Consider the following 16,887-nt stretch of genomic DNA (forward strand, 5'->3'; position numbering starts at 1 on the left):
TGATGCTTTGAAATTCAAATTCATTTTAACCACCAACCCCTTGAACTACAAGGGTTTCATCTTTAGTAATCCATCATTATTGGAGGCTTGCATGACAGTAGCACCTAGTAGTGTTGTCTTTAAAATTGTTATAAAAGAGATGCTCCCCAGTAGCTCACCTGGTAAAGCGCATACCATGTTTAAAGGCTGAGCTCTTACCACAGAGGCTGGTGTTTGATTCCAGCCCAGGACCTTTGCTACATGTCATCCTCTCTCTGTGTCCCCTGCTTTTCCTGTCTCTTTCCAGCTGTGAGGATTGAGGGGTGGTGGTCATCTTTTCCGATGCAAACTCTAAACGTAGTGCTAGAAGAAAATTCCAAGAATGCTTTGCGAACTGAGGCAGTGTAACATGTGATAACAGCTGGTTGTGACGGTCGGTGCTGTCCGCCCTATTAATGTAAAATGTGTTTAATTATTGCCATTTATAGGTGGGCAAGCCCTTAAAGAAACTGTTTGCACGTTTGATTATGATTTCAGGGTGGTGCCACACATTTATTATTTTTTATTAATAATTTTAGGACATTACTAACTTTATTAATATTCCAAGAATATCTTTAATATTTTTGCTAATTGCCAAATCTGCCCATACCAGATCCCAACAAGGCTATAATGAAATAGTCAATGTGTAAACATGCTTCCTGGAAATTTGTCAGATTTGTCACTATAATAGTTGAGAATGGTAGCAAGGAAAAGGTTTTAATATAAAATGTATAGTAGCATGATGATTACAGCCCATGCAACTGGTAACACCACACTCGGCGTCTGCATTGCGTCTGGAATGGGAATGTCTTAAGCTTTGCCAGTGGTGTGTTAAGTATGATGTACGGATGACGGCGGCCTCCCATTACCTAGGTAAAGATTTCAACCCCTACCCCTTGTAGTTCCATTCAGAAGAGCGACTACTCAGTTGAGGGCAATCCAAACCAGGGGTAGGGCCAAGGGGGGAATTAAGATTGGGCCTGTAATTCCATCGAAATTATGTGTTTGTTGAAAATGTTCAACAGGTGCTTCTAGTGTATGTTTGCTCAAACACAGCTGAAACGCATACATCAAAGCAAGGCCTCATTATGAGACAAGGGATCCCTGGACCAAGCCTATAATAGATTTCTTCTCATATGATTGCTAAATATTGCTACTCAAAGGTGATTCTAGAAAAAATCATCGCTCTTTGATTCTGTGGGGCTTTAGTTTCACTTAAAATATCAAGCATGAGGTCACAGCCTATGGTTAGATGGTTATCCAGAGAAATAAGAAGCACTAGTCTCAGAAGAACAAGGCCAGAATCTGTTATTTTACAGTGTAAAACTGCCTCATTCGCCTTGATATTACCCTACAAGGCCAAAAGTTTCATCTAAAACTCTATGAAACAACGGGTCTTATCTCACCGCTGATAACTGCAAAACCTGTTGCCATGACGAAGTCTACTAATTTAAGTCACGTCACAGTACGTTTACTTTAGATCATCATAACTCAGGTTTGGCATGGTTCCTGTTGCCGTATCCATGGAGACACACACAAAGACGATATAGCAAGGAGCCGTTTATTCTTAAGGTCACCTCTGTCAACTGCAGCCTCCCCTGCTTACATGAGTCACTGCAGCATTTCAACACTGAAATAAAATTAAATAAAAAAAGAAACTCTTGCTCTACAAAAGGGTTACCAATAATGCTGTGGATATATCAAATGATAAAGATATCCAATGACAGACTGTCTAGATGAGGAAGACTTCTGTGATAAATTTGATAATGATTAAGATGGTGGTGTAATTAGGTGATTTAATTTAATTAAATAAAATAATTTCCTAACCTTAAAAGGCAGCCATTGACAGACTCAAATTATAAATGCAACACTTTTGTTTTGGCCCCCATTCATCGTTAACTGAACTCAAAGATCTAAGACTTTCTCTATGCACACAAAAGGCCTATTTCTCTCAAATATTGTTCACAAATCTGTCAAAAATATGTGTTAGTGAGCACTTATAATCCATCCACCTCGCAGGTGTAGCATATCAAGATGCTGATCAGACAGCATGGCTATTGCACAGGGGTGCCTTAGGCTGGCCACAATAAAAGTCCACTCGAAAATGTGCAGTTCCATCACACAGCAAAATGCAACAGATGTCGCAAGTTTTGAGGTAGCGTGCAATTGGCATGCTGACTGACACAATACACTGACGTCAAAAAGTTATTTCTTCACATTCTGTCGACAATTTTTGTTATTTAAAAAAAACTAATATTTTTACACATAGCTCATTTAATGTTGATTTAAACATTATATAAAAAATGTAATAAGATCAATGCAAATGATAAATGATAATGGTCATAAAGATTATTATGATGATGATGATGATGACAGAGAATATTCTTCTAGCCTATATACCATAACAGTGGTTGTTTATGTGTTCATGAATGAGAAATATACAATCAAAGGCAATACATCTGTGTCTTATTACTGGATGTCACAGAAATATCCTGCTATTCAAATATTTCCCCTTCTTCAATGCTGCACAGAAAGTGCTTTTAAAAGTGGTTGCCAGTGTTTACATGTTTGTTCAAAGCCTGTATTAATGCTGGGGTGTTAAAGCTCAATCTAAGAAGCTTGCAGTTGTTGTCTGCTCCACTGAAGCATTCGTCCCTACAGCCACAATCACACACAAACACTTTGTCAAGAGCCATCATGTTCAACCACCCAGCAACACTAGCCACCCTTGCCCCATGTGGCCGTTACTTAACACTTTTGGTTAACACACACACACACGCACGCACGCACAGATATAAAGTGACATGTACACTCACACATACATGCAAAAACAGACTGCAAGTTCACAGATGCATGCTACACACACATTCACAGCATGTCCTTCTCCCTCTTTCTTTCTTTCTCCTGCACCCACACACAGACACACTCACACACACTTATACATTCACACAGAGGTGGAAAGTAACAAAATGCATTTACTCAAGTACTGTGTTTCCTCATAGTTTTGAGGCACTGGTAATTTCACTCAACTATATTTCAGGGTGAAATATTGTACATCTGACATTATATTAATCAGACGATTAGTTTACAGGAATCAATATTTACATGACAAACCCACGATTGATTCATTAAATATCATTTAATTCCCAACTTTATGATGATCCTGGAGGAAACTTGGTTTGCAACATGGAATTAAAAACAAAGATCATAGAAATGCCCCAATGACAACAAACAAAATACTTGCAGCAGGTTAAGGCATAATACAGTAATATAACATTCTCAAAAGGAGCATTTGTCAGAATGAGCACTTTAACTTTTACTACTGATTGTAAATACATTTTACTGTCACAAATACAATTGCAGATTTGAGTACTTTTCTTCGACTATACACACAGTGCCAGTTACTCCTACCCCCTGCCCCCTGACTTCTCTGTCCTCTCATCCAGATGGAGTAACATTTAATCACAACCAATTAAGCTGCCCAGAGTCCTCTCTTACTCTGCAGAGAGCTTGAAAAGATTGTGCTGCTCTTTCCAATTTATAGTCTGTCTGCTAAAGGTCACCCCAGAATTTGAAGACTGGCATTTTTTGTAGGTAGAATCAAATCATCTGGGTTTTTTTCAGTACATCTGAGTGGACTTTTCCCAGCATTTTGATTATGACTGCCAAAGATTTATTGTTAAAGAAACAATTTCCTACAACTTGCGCAACACGTGTCTTTTCTGGCAAACCGGTGTGTGGTTGATCGTAAGTGGTCCTTAACTGAACCAGGGGCTTTCTGATGTGATGAACTTTCCTCCACTAACCACAGGGTTCAGGACAACAAGCCCCTGTGTGTTGTCTAGCCAGCTGCACTCTACATTTTAATGAGGACACATGTAGCTCAGTAAACAGGCGTGGGAGCCAGATGATGGGTGGAAGGCACTGAGGCGGCAATTTCTCTCTAGTGTGTAAACATGATGGGGAGCAGGCCTGGATAATGCTGGCTGCACCAGGCATACTAGGGATAAATCGTTACAAAGCCAAGCTGACTTTTTAATCAAAGAAATTAACTTACACTATCAAGGTGAAATTGCTATGTGTAATTCATTGTGTGCCAAATTGTTAAGAACTACTATGTTTTGTATATGAGGCTTTATGTCAGCAGATGTTCCAATGCTTGCATGCTGAAGTCACTGAGTGTTGGAATTGACATGCAAATTAAAGACATCTGAATATATGCTGCAACGTATGTTAGAGGTTTGCAATCATTTTAAGACACCTATATGTAGGAGGATCTATCCTAGCTCACACTGGCTCTTCAGTCATCACAAAGGTGATTCCATAGTGAATCTAACAGTACAGCAATGTTTTATAATTAGTTTTGCATGCTGTGAACCAAATGAAATCAATCTGCAATAACAAAAATGCCTTTTTAAAGACAATTTGAACCAGTTACAGCCAATGACTAAGCATGATAGACTGTAGAGCATAGAACAATAACAGGTTGTGACAAAGTGAAAATAACCACACTTCAGTGTTGGACGCCAAGAACATTGCATCCTCTCCCCTCCTCTCTTTCTCTCCCTCTCTCTGCCTCTCTCTCTCACCTCTCTCTCTCCCTCTCTCTCTCTTTCTCTCCATGATAGTTACCACTGATGACTCAGAGCACACCGGAAGCTCAGCTGGATACTGAGGGATAATTATGAGAACAATGACTCCTAATAAGCTTTACTTCAGCACCTGGTGATTTCACTAACATGTGTGGTTGATGCTTGACGATGTCAATGAAAGGACCAGAAATATCTATAGATACTTAGATTGTCGGATCATTATTGCACATAAGTAAGCATATTCATTATGATTTCATGTTCTTTGTTATAACATAAAAAACACAGAAACTGCAGATATATAGCAGATATGCACCATAATGTAACATTGATCCTGTCTGACAATTCATGCAATAGAAAGTATTCATGATGTCTAACTCCAGCCATGCTAACAGCTTTGTGAGGCTAAACATACTGTTGGCACAGCGGTGATTTGAACTAAATGTTAACATGTTAGCACCCACTTAATGACAATACAGTGTTAGCATGCTAACATTTGCAAATTAGCATTAAATACAAAGTATAGCTGAGACCGATGTCATTAGTGATGCTGGTATATTGGTTATATATATATATATATATATATATATATATATATATGTATGTATATATTTGTAACCCGAGGTCTTCAGTACAAATGTTGACTTTGAAGTTAGGTGATGATTTGTGGTGACATGACAGTTTATGTCACGGTTATGCTTAAACACAGGCTGTCATATTATCCTGTAGGTACCACGGGGACTTTCCCAAGGGAGTGGTCAATGTTTATTCCTTTCACTGTTTGTTTCACATTATTGTGTTGTTCCTCCAGCTGCACACCGTCAGTGGGAACCAAGGCCTGAAAGGTCCTCCTCTTCCTCTCCTCCCTCTCTTCTTTTTACCACCCCCAACCCCCTTCCTCTTTGTTCAAAACATCCCTTGAAGAAAGGCGATTTTTGCCTCAAAGTTACCTCATCCATTGTTTTCTGGGCTTGACGCTGTAACAGCGTTAAACATTGACACATTGGATGACGTCTACCTTAGACTGTATGTTGTAAACAGCCAGAGAGAAACCCCATGTTGTTAAAGTGTTAGTTGAAAACACTACACTGAATCACAGTACAACGCCAACCTATAAATTATTACTACTTACTAATTTCAGCTCTGGAGACTATTGTATGTTGAGCCAAACTGTACATATACAGGAATTCAAAGTATTTACCAGAACAAGGTGTGAATTTATAGATGGAGATGATCCAAAACAATATTTAAAAAAGGCTGTGAACATCTGGATTAGCTGTGTGCAGTTTTATTTTCCGAAATAGCTGGCATGAGAAAAACGTTTACCGAACAGAAAGCCCCATTCAACAAATCCTCATCCTGTTTTGTTTCAGGACTTTTTGACCTCAGTTGTTGCAGATACGTAAATCTGAAATTGGAGAGCCAGAGGGAAGTGAGTGTCACATGATTTTTAATTCAGCAACTGTCCTGACATATCAACATCTGTTTTTGTAGTAGGAGTAGTATTTAGGGACTGACTGACATATTACCTTACATAACAACAAATACCTAAATGCAGTTTGTAAACTGATTAGCGTTTGCAGATAGGAATTTGTATGCCGCAGACTTTGAATTGCCCAAAGCTGAAAATATAAAATCTGTCTGAGATTTTTAATTACTTTCTGTATGATGGACTGGCTACCTAAACAGTATGTATCCAAGCCTTCAACCCAATATTTGCTGGCATAGACCTAACTGCAAAAGATACATCTTGTAAATAGGAGACTTTTGGAGTTTTTTCCCCTGCAAAAGAAGCTAACTGTTGCTTTGAGCTAATCACATCCCAGACCAATCTCTGTGTTGCAAAATGAAACAGACATCTTATCTGACTGCTTGTTTGATATCCAAAATAGTGCATTTCCTAAAATTCCTTTAAAGAGACTATATGTAAGTTTTTTAATGAAATTAATCAAATTTTCATTGCCTTATTGTCAACAGGCTCAAAACTCACTTAAATATGTTTTCTCCGTTGCTTGCATCAGCCACTATTCTGCTTTTCATGTGGGGACTCCAGGTCGGATTCAGCCCTGCGCACGCTCCAGAGCCTCTCTCATACCACAGTGACAACACGGCAGCTAACGACATGCAGTCCACTAACACCATAAAACAACCGGCTCACAGAAAAACACAGGCTCTACGTAAGGATACAAAACAACAATAAAGTTTTATGTGCTGAAGCCCATCAGACCAAACAGGTTCAGATGATGTTGAGTCAGAACAAAGTGAGCATTAGTAAAGCTGGAGAAACACAGAGAAAGTCACGTTAGCTCGCCGGCTAACGCCAAGCAGTTGCTAATGTTATAAGGTGCAAAGTTATATCGCTTTCCAGATTACTTCACCAACTAATGTGACCCATGTTACTATCCTGTGTACCACTGTTGATTTAGCCTGCAAGAAAGGATGTAAATGTAAAGTAAATGTGGAGCGATTTGTTTACTAACGTTAGCCTATAGTGATGCAGCCAGGAGCAGCCAACTAACGCTACAGTAGCTTGGACCTGCTGCTGTTTGCTTCGTAACGTTCATTTAGGTTTATTGTGGTTTTACCAAACGCAGGTACACAGCTTCTCCACCTCTCAGTCGCTGTAACTAACGTGACCCACATAATATACAACCCAGAGGAAGAGCCATGCACTAACGCTACAGTAAAGTTACTGACTGCGGTCTTATTATTATAAAGTGTGACACAATCTCGTTATAATATTCAGTCCAGCTCACTACCCGTTTCGTTATCATCCAATACATTTAGCTGTGCTGACATAGCCTCTGGTGAAAGATACGCAGATAGTAAAGACTGAAAGCAGCAGGCAAGCTAACGCTGTAGCACGTTGGCTAAATGCAGTAAATGTACCGTGATCATGTAACGAGCATGGATTAGTTCAACCTGCAGCTGATAAAACTATTACTGTAACAATGCAGTAGGAGTTTACCTAAGTCTCCAGTATATTGTGTGAAGCTGTCTCCCTGCCTGTCTATCGCCGCTGTCACTCTGCCTTTTTTCCAGGAGGATTGTGCCGATATGTGGCTGGTTGCGCTGAATGAAGTAACGTTACAGAGCCGGTGTTGATCTACCTCTGAGACAGGAACATTGAAGTAACAGAGCCTGAACATATCTGAGTCAAAAGCCACAGCCTGCATGCTAGTGTTCCTGCGTTTAAATAACCGCAAAGTATATAACCGCTAACTGAGCCGAGTCCTTGCTAGTAGCAGTCCTATTAGCTGACTTGGACTGGCAACATGGAGCACTCGGAGAGAGTTGGCGTTTACATCGCTAGCAGAAGAGTTGGACTGCCAGGAGAAGGAGGTTTTCAGGCCCTGGTCGAGGGGGATCCAGCGGGGAAGACCGGTGGGAATGGCACCAGAATGGGCCCCATAGCCAGTGTCAGCAGCTTCCCTCCTGAACATGGCCAGACCTGGGCTGAGCACAGGTACTGAGACAAACGTAAGCCAGTTTGACAACAAGGAATACGGTACGGAGGTGATTTACAGTAACTCGGAACAGGACCCTAATAGAAGAATGTTTGCTGAGGAGCAAGAGAACTTCAGAGATTCAGAGACTGATGAATGGAGTTTGAAAGGAGTTTTACTAGGTGGTAGAAGATTGTAAGTTTGTACTTGTATATCGCCTTTCTAGTCTTCTGGCCACTCAAAGCGCTTTTACACTCATGTCACATTCACACAAATTCATATACTGACGGCAGAGGCTAATGTGCTAACTACTCATCAAAACATTCTCACACGGATGGAACAGCCATCGGGAGCAACTTGGGGTTCAGCATGTTGCCCAAGGACATGCAGACCGGAGGAGCCAAGGGATCAACTCAGCGATCTTCCCACTCTATCTCCTGAGCCACAGCTGCCCTACCTGACCATATCTTGTACATTACACATTAAAATCCTACTGTAAGCTCTGATGAAAATTGTGAAGCTATGAATCAGAGGAGGGTACACACTTCCTGCTAAAACAGGCGGTTCAACATTCTGCAGCCTTAAGAACGTGACACAAATGACAGTAGCCAAGCCAAGAGGGTGACACAATCATCATGCAATACAAAGGTGACTCACCTCCCTCTTTCAATGAAATGCAATTCTGGTTACTCATAACACCTTACACTTATTCAAAAAGCAGACAGACATTTTGTTATTAGAAGGTAGAATTACCTTGCACAACCCTACCTGTCACACTACTGACTTTACTGTATTTTTGTAGGACATATCAGTACTTTTCTTGCATTTACATCTGAGTTGGTGTTTCATACTGTATGTTCCTGTTGAATAATCTATTCACAGTTATGTTCTTGATGTTTTAAGACGTCTTCACTTTCCCACTGATATCCTCTGCTGTCATATTTAGCTAAAGCTGGTTATGACATAAAAGCCTTTTACAAATTCTGGCTTGCTACGTAGCCATACACAGGTGTGTGAAAACTACGCATTCACACACACATGGTTGTACAAGCCAAGGCACATTCACAGAGACATTCCCACACAAGTGTGAAAGACTGGCATAAGCCCAACAGAGAATATGGAGTAATTTTTTTTAAATATCCCAGATATTTAGTTATATATGGCTATTGAAAAATTGGGAAAATGTGTATATGCATTGGTTTTCTTTGCAGAAAGCAGCAAATGCTTGAAGGTAGGACTTTATACCAGTGTTTTTCTTCTATTAAAATTCAAATGCCTTTTCACTGATGAGTCAGTGGTACTCTGATTAGACTAAGCTCCCTGCATTCATTTTTAATCACTCTGAACCGGCAATGGGCTACAGCCTTCAGGTGATTTACAGCAATTAGGGATTCTGGTGGTGCTTGACATGAGGGAACTCAACTTCGTCCACACCTTTTCAAATCCAGATGTCCCGACTTTCTGCCCCAGAGGAGAATGTTCCCCTACAGGAAGAGGTTCCCTGGCTCTCCCCTTTCACCCTGTGGGAGAGGCTTCCTCTGGAACTGTTAAGGGGGAGGCTTTGCCACCCTGTGTGTTCATGGGATTCCAACAATGATTCACTGAGCTTGCTTGCTCTCAGGCAAGTTATCCTCTCCTCTCGCTGGCTTAGTCGACCAACATTTCATACTCTTCCTCCTCTTCCCCCCTTAGTCAGAGGGCCAGCGCTTTTTTTCTCAGTGAGTCACAAACAAATCCACAGATATAGATGTCCTGTGTGGGTGGATGGTGCCCCCCGTGCTCAACCGCTGTTATTGCAACTATGAGGCTCATCCAGCCTCCTTTCTCTCCCACACTGTCCTCATTTTAACTGAAATATGTTTACTCTGAATTGTCTGCCAAATGAAGTGTTGATGTCCATGACTTGTCTCTCAGTAAAGAAGTTATTGTTTTACAAGTGGAATCACCACACAGACTGACTTTTAAAAAACATGTCTTGGTACTGGATGTTTATTAATGATACAGCATGGAAGTCAGACGATTCAGATGTTTCATAAGATTAAGCATACAGAAATACTTGATATAGCTGGTAGCAATACTGAGATGCCACTTTATCTCAATGGTAATTTGCTTTTAACAATTCTGAGGCTGCTTTACTCTTTGGACAGTCCCTTACACACATACAAAGCACATACAGTATCCATGTACACTAAAAATGTAAAGGTCATGACACTCATAATGTACATAAATGCCCTTTTGTTCTCCACACTGAGATGTGATCAGGACTTAATGTGCAAAACAGTGCATTAAGACTGCAAACCCACTCTAGACTTTACTATTGAACTTGACTGGTCCATGGGTTTAAAGTGAGGAAAGGGTGGAATCTTCATAGTGGAGGAGGTGTGATGGCATCCTTCCTTAAGGAAGCATATGGATGGTTGTAGAGAGGAAACCAGCTACTCCAGAGGGTAAAGCAAAGGATATGGAGAGGAAGCGTAATTAATTACAAGAATGCAGGAAATGTAGTTACATTCTCTGGTTAAGGTAGTATCATAAAGACACTGCATTTCAGTGTCTTGTTGAAAGGTGTTTTTGAGGAATATCACGTGAATACCTTGAAGCAAGGTTTTTTCTCAGATACGAAACAGAAAAGTGAAGAACACTTTAAGAGTCATTTAAGTACATTAGTCCCTGGTTTTGCTCATCATCTAATATTTCCAGTGAGGGCTGGTTGATTTGGTAAATGAGCAACTTTATTGAGATATGTAATATTTAATATAAGGAAAAATGTTGGGTTTTTTTCCAGTCATGATGGTTTTGGTTAAATTATCGTGACTGTACTTTGTTGGATTTTGGAAAAACTAATGTGGGCAGAAGGGAATACAAAGAGAGTGATTGTTATAATTGGTGATTAATCCCACAGACAACATTCAGTTTAGTGTTTCACATAGTTACATTCTTTAAATATGCAGTACCATCATGCAGTTGCCAAAACAGAAAAAGGTTTTTTCTTAGCACATGAGTAATCAAATATGTTCTTCAGGGACAGAATAATGCCAGTGTTAATTAACATCAAAACTCCTACGGAAATTTCCAATGGGGATCATTAAAATTATGTAAAAATCAGATGTAAAATAACCTATATCATGCTTCTCCTCAGGTTTTAATGAGTTCCCTCCAAATCTTTCAGTTTCCTCCCACACTCAAATCAGTTGGACTGCAGTCTAAATTGCCCATAGGTAAATGAGAGGGTGTTTGTTCGGCCTGATGGACTGGCAAGATGTCCAGGGTATTTTCCTGCCTCCCACCCAGCCCATTCAGGGATAAACTCCAGTCCACTGTAACCTTGGGACAAGTGGGACAAGTGAGGACCACTTACAGTGCAATTATCACATTCAATCATGGAAATTTGTTCCACTAATCTCCAGCAAAGTGTGAGCATTTCCAAATGATTTGTTGCTGGAGCATTTGATACATGAGTGATAATATGCAGCAGATTGTCAACAGGATGGCGTATTAAGCATTTAGTCTTCTCAAGTGTCCGGAACCCTTTTTCAATTCCAGCTGCTCTGGCACTGGCCTTTTGCTTAGACCTTCTCAAATTAAAAAAAAGAAGATGCATTTGTCCTTTCTGATAGGTAAACACTCATCTGCATCAAATAATAAACATGTGTGCTGTCTGTCTTCACAACCCTCTGTGAGTTCCCGCAGACTGCCAGGTTATCAGGCTGACTTGAAATCTGCTAAAAGGCCAGAGTATTATTACGATCACTGCACAGAAACAATAACCGGCGCAGATAAGATGTCTCACCAATTGTTTTATCTGTGATGTAATTGTTAATGCCCAAATAATATTAACATCCAGACATGAGGGTATCAGTCAATCAGTAAGGAGGGGGTCATTGGATGTTTTCCCACGGTTGAATAATTGCCTCCTTGCTATGGACGAAAATCACCGATTCACGGTGAGCATGGGAAAAAACATACATGGCTACCTGCATAAAAACCAAAGCAAAAAAAAAATGGTCATGATTTTGAGAACAAGGTGCTTTATAAATTAGGATTTGATGCAACCTGAAAATCACACAACCTATATGACCATACAAACCCTAAACCCTGAACTGTAACCGAGAATATTTCTTGTGTTTGAGCCTGTACAAAATTACCTGTATGTTGCAGTATCCTTTCAGGAATGATTTAGCACACGTAAATCTTAGGTACAGGCGAGGGTTTTATCTTGAAAAGGAAAGCAGACGTGCATTTGGCTTCATCTCATCATCCCTGGGGGTCATCTTCACATAAAAGAGGGGCATCCTGAACTCAGCCAGAAGGGAAGCGTGAAGGAAGAGGATGTGTGTGTACTGTTGTGTGTGTGTGTGTGTGTTTATGCATGAAAAAGCTCTTTAGTTCACAGTGCTGGGAACAGCTGCAGGCAGGACTTCCTGCTCTGCACAGGAAACAAAATGGCGGAGTATGGGAGGCCTGGAACAATGCTGTGAAAGTCAGCCACCACCCAGGTTAGAGAGCGAGGTGCTTGTGAATCAGAGGGCAGAGAGGAGAGCAGAGCACGTCCCATTACTGCTGCAGGAACCATGTGTTGGAACACCTTCCCTCCTATGACCTTTGTGTAGAATTCAAAGTAGTCGTTTTCCATGGAAGGTATACACATGCATATAAATCAACACAGAGCAAGTTTGAACATGAACTCTCTTTCACAACAGTTTCTATACATTTTGTTGTTGAATGTTGGTGGAAAAAATGAAAAGATCAAATCACATGTTCACTAAGTGACACAAAATGTAAAGGTAACTGATGTTTGAGTAGACGTTATTCAGATGGTCATAAAATATACTGTAGTAGGAAATAAGATTGTAGCTGGGTTGCATGCATCCTGATATAATGTCTAAAGTAGTTGTTCTCAAATGTTTTTCATGTCAATGAACCCTAAACTGACACAATTGGACCATTGACAAGATTTAGTCTCATCTGATAGGATTTCTTTAGATGTTTTATTACAGAAAGTCAATGAAACCCATGAACAAAATTGTCATACAATCACTTTGGTTCTCAGGCTCTCTGCCAAAAAAAGACTGTTGTCATGTGCATTCTCACGTTTCAAAACTGATCAGAATAGCAAGGAGGATGGAAGTTTACAGCTTCGTCTTTGTTTTTAGGATGTTACACAGGCACTATATTTAGTCTCCGAGAGATATAATAATCTGCTTTGTGCCTGTTTTGCGTCCTTTGTGGATAAGGATCTGCCACTGTTCCATTGCTGGAGCCTTGTTCTCAAAAGAGTGATTTTAAAAGTAAATGGAAAAGAGTGCCAAATTTTAAGCATAATAATACCGCTTTATTTCCAATGGTGCATAAACAATAAAGTAGGGGAAGAGATGGTGGAAGCGAGGAATTTTAGACAATGGACATATGTAGGCCAAGTTACTGCATAGCTTAGAAAACTGAGCTATCACGTAATGTAACACTAAACACTACTCCACCAGAGATTTCCAGACACTTTTTTTCCTTTTCCAATCTAACCACCTACGGTCTTCTGATAATGTCCTCTAAATGAACTAGAGGTGTGACAAAGGCAGGATTAGAAAGCTCAGTGGGAGGTCACACATTTTGACCACTGTGTCTAACTTCAAAATCTACATTCTTTAGAGTTATCACTGATTTGCAATTTGTAAAAAAAAAAAAAAAAAAAAAAGAGAATTGTAGTGCTGGATATATTTTATGATCTCTTGGTTCTCTACAGTCTAAAGAGTTTTAAGAGATATTCGGCTGTTTATATTCTCACACGTTTGGAGCTATTATCCTGGGAGTCATTGTTTTAAAAAAAACACAGCCCTTTGTCATTTCTTCACTCTGTCTTCTTCCTTTAAAAAGTGACAGGCACGCAGAGATATTTTGTCATATAGCAATTTGATATCTGCACTGCAGAATCGTCCCCCAACAGACTTTTTTGTGAGTGAAGTAATGAACCAGCACCAAAGATGCTGCACTGCCTCCCCCCGAGACGTTGAGGGGATTAAATATTAAGGATATATGAGGAACTAGTTATACAGTATATACACTTTTTTGTCCCCGTATCGCAGTTCCCAGATGGCTTTAGCTTCCAGACACACACCTGTGAATACATCTGAACTTTCTCTTTACATAACTGGCCTCATATTCTGTCCAGAAAAGATAATGATGAAAGACAGCCCCTTCAGTATAGATAAGTAGAATGTAGAATGGGTCACTGTGTAGATAGGAAAATTATTTCTGCTTCCTTTAACCTCAGTTTTATCATCCAATTTTTCCAATTCATCAAGCAACACAAATTATTAATATCAGTTCAACTGCCAGCAATATAAGACGTTTTAGTGAACTATAATGACACTCATCTAAGTTTATTTTTAAGTAAAGGTCTTTTAGCAGCTTGGCTTACAGAGAGAACCAGAGCAAGCTGGCATCAACATCAAAAGTTACACTCAGCCAGAACTAATTATTGGGCTAAAATTAGATCCTAATGTTCTCTTCCAGTGTTCAAATTGCATAACTCCATCGTATATTAATTTCATGGTGTTTTTAACCAGAACATCACAGCAGTTTCATATTGTTATCGAATTTCTCAGTGTTTCTGACTTTGAAATGTTATCATGCGCATGCACACGCTCTACAGTACAAACCCAAAGAAGCTGTATGTGGAATGATTTTTATTTCGTGCACAGTTATTTGTTTGTCTAGCTTATGAAAATTAATGCCCTGTAATATGTTTTTTTTAATCTAACCTCCTATTTTCATTTTTGTGGTCTGTGCTGCTGCGCAATGTGAGAGAAGTGACAGCATGCCCCAAACAGAAATTAGGATAAGAGTCTGTAATGAGAACACTCATTGATTGAATAGAACAGCAAACTTATGAAAGAAAAACAGAAGAACAAGAGGGTGAAAGTGTTGGGGCCTCGGACCTGTACGGCGCTATTCTCTGCCATTAACTTGCATCAGCCCTGTCACTTCAGCCTTATGACACATTGCGGCATGCAGACATACATGTGTTTCATTATTAAATCTGTATAAACTAACTTTTTGGTCACTTGGGACAAACATCCAGAAGATGCATTGATTTGGAGTTGTGTTTGTGTCCAAATGTAAGTCCAGTATTATCTCTTTTTGCTCTCCACCAACTCTGATATAGCTGTTTAGCTTCCTAGACACTTCTCCGTTGCTAGTTAGTTACTGTCTGCCATTTGGTAATGTACAGTGGGTTTGTCAGAGCTTTTTTGGTGAAAACCGCTTCATAATACTGCTAGAAACGAACCTCACTATAGAGGTGAGACAATTGGGCTATTAAACTAAAATGATGAGCTTAAAGATACGTATAAACTTCTAAATAGAGCTGAGGGGAACTGCTGAGCTGAGTGATGATTCCTGTGGGTTACAACTAAAAGCAACCCCTTTCACATTACATAGTCCTTTTATTGGAGTTTCGGGAGCAGGACCATACCTCCATGCCACTCCAGGCATTTTTATAAATACCCACATAACCCATCTCCTCTTACTCGCTCTTGCATTCTCTATCTTGTTTCCTCATCTCCTTCCTCTCTGTAGGGTTATGAGGGGGTAGCTTACCTACAAGGCAGTAGCAAATCAAAGCCGTGCAGTGAGTCCGAGCCCCACACACAATCTTTTTGTTTCATCAATAAATCATTTAAATGCATCTGTTGATAGTGTGCTTCTGCTTGTGAATCCATTGTTAATATAAAAATTCTGGTTTGAGTGTTATAAAAGGAGTTCATTGAGTTTGGTGTTAGTCCTCTTCATCTACACAACTATACAACTTTCAGGCTTTGTCTGATGACAGGTCTTCAACCAAACTAGAATGGAAATGTCCTCTTTAAGTATTTATCTATAGAGGGTGCACCCACATGGCTTTTCTATTTAAAATAATCCAAACATAGGGACATTACTGGCCATTAGAGTTGATTGTCACAAAAGTAAAAATTAAACAGTACTGTTCCAGTCTAAGTCTTGTTCATCCAATTTTCTATAGCGCCATGACAGTTAATAATTCAAATAATTTAATTTGCTGTCTCAGTCAGAAAGCAGACAATGTCCTTAAACAAAGAGAAGATTGTCACAATTTTGAGGGCCTAGCTATTGTATGAACTCATTATTAAAAAACGACAGTCTCTTATTCTTGAATCGTTTAGAGAGCCAATGTGTAGGTGGCTAAGAGCGACAGCACCCCTTTGTAAGAACGTCTCTAAGAATGGAATCTGGTTGTGTGACATCCGAAAATCATGTGTGCTCTAAAATGTGAGAATTTCCCAAGTTCCCAGCCTCTACATCTTCTGTTCTCCTCTCTTCACAAACTGTTCTTGCGGTAGGATCTTCGGTTACCATGGAGACCAAATCACCCACATGTCTTGTCATAAGGAGCCTCTCATCCATGCCAACACAGCTGTTTCCTCTACCCTTAACATTTGGTACGTTACTCATCACTTTGGCAAATTCTGCAAAGTACTCTGGTCGAAGGAGCTTTTAGAGTAGAACATCTACACTCCTAAAAGACCTTCAGCATTTCATGCCATGAAATATGGGTTTGAGAATTGCCACTGGTGTTTGGCCATTTTTGAGCATTAAATATAAGAAAAGAAACATCATGTAGGTCAATTGCTACCAAACACAACACTGGATCTTAATATTTTAGCTTTTGGGAGATTACTATATCTTTAAACTCATACCCACACATTACAAAGTTTGTCAGCAGTGCACAAATTAATGGGATAGGAAATTATTAGACCTTTTAAGTGTTTACTCCGCGTCACTCGCACAAATATGGGCATCCCCACTGTTGAATGTCATTCAAA

The 16,887-nt window shown here is 39.8% G+C and overlaps 1 long non-coding RNA gene across 1 annotated transcript; it reads right to left on the reverse strand.

Moving 5' to 3' along the window:
• Positions 1-10,026: 10,026 nt before the first annotated feature.
• Positions 10,027-12,295, reverse strand: LOC123960951. The gene is made up of 2 exons (XR_006822633.1): positions 12,199-12,295; positions 10,027-10,488 (listed from the first exon to the last, which is right to left on the reverse strand). It is a non-coding gene; the product is annotated as an uncharacterized LOC123960951 (long non-coding RNA).
• Between the last annotated feature and the right edge of the window lie 4,592 nt (positions 12,296-16,887).

This window comes from Micropterus dolomieu, linkage group LG21 (assembly GCF_021292245.1).
Source record: "Micropterus dolomieu isolate WLL.071019.BEF.003 ecotype Adirondacks linkage group LG21, ASM2129224v1, whole genome shotgun sequence".
Classification (NCBI taxonomy): domain Eukaryota; kingdom Metazoa; phylum Chordata; class Actinopteri; order Centrarchiformes; family Centrarchidae; genus Micropterus; species Micropterus dolomieu.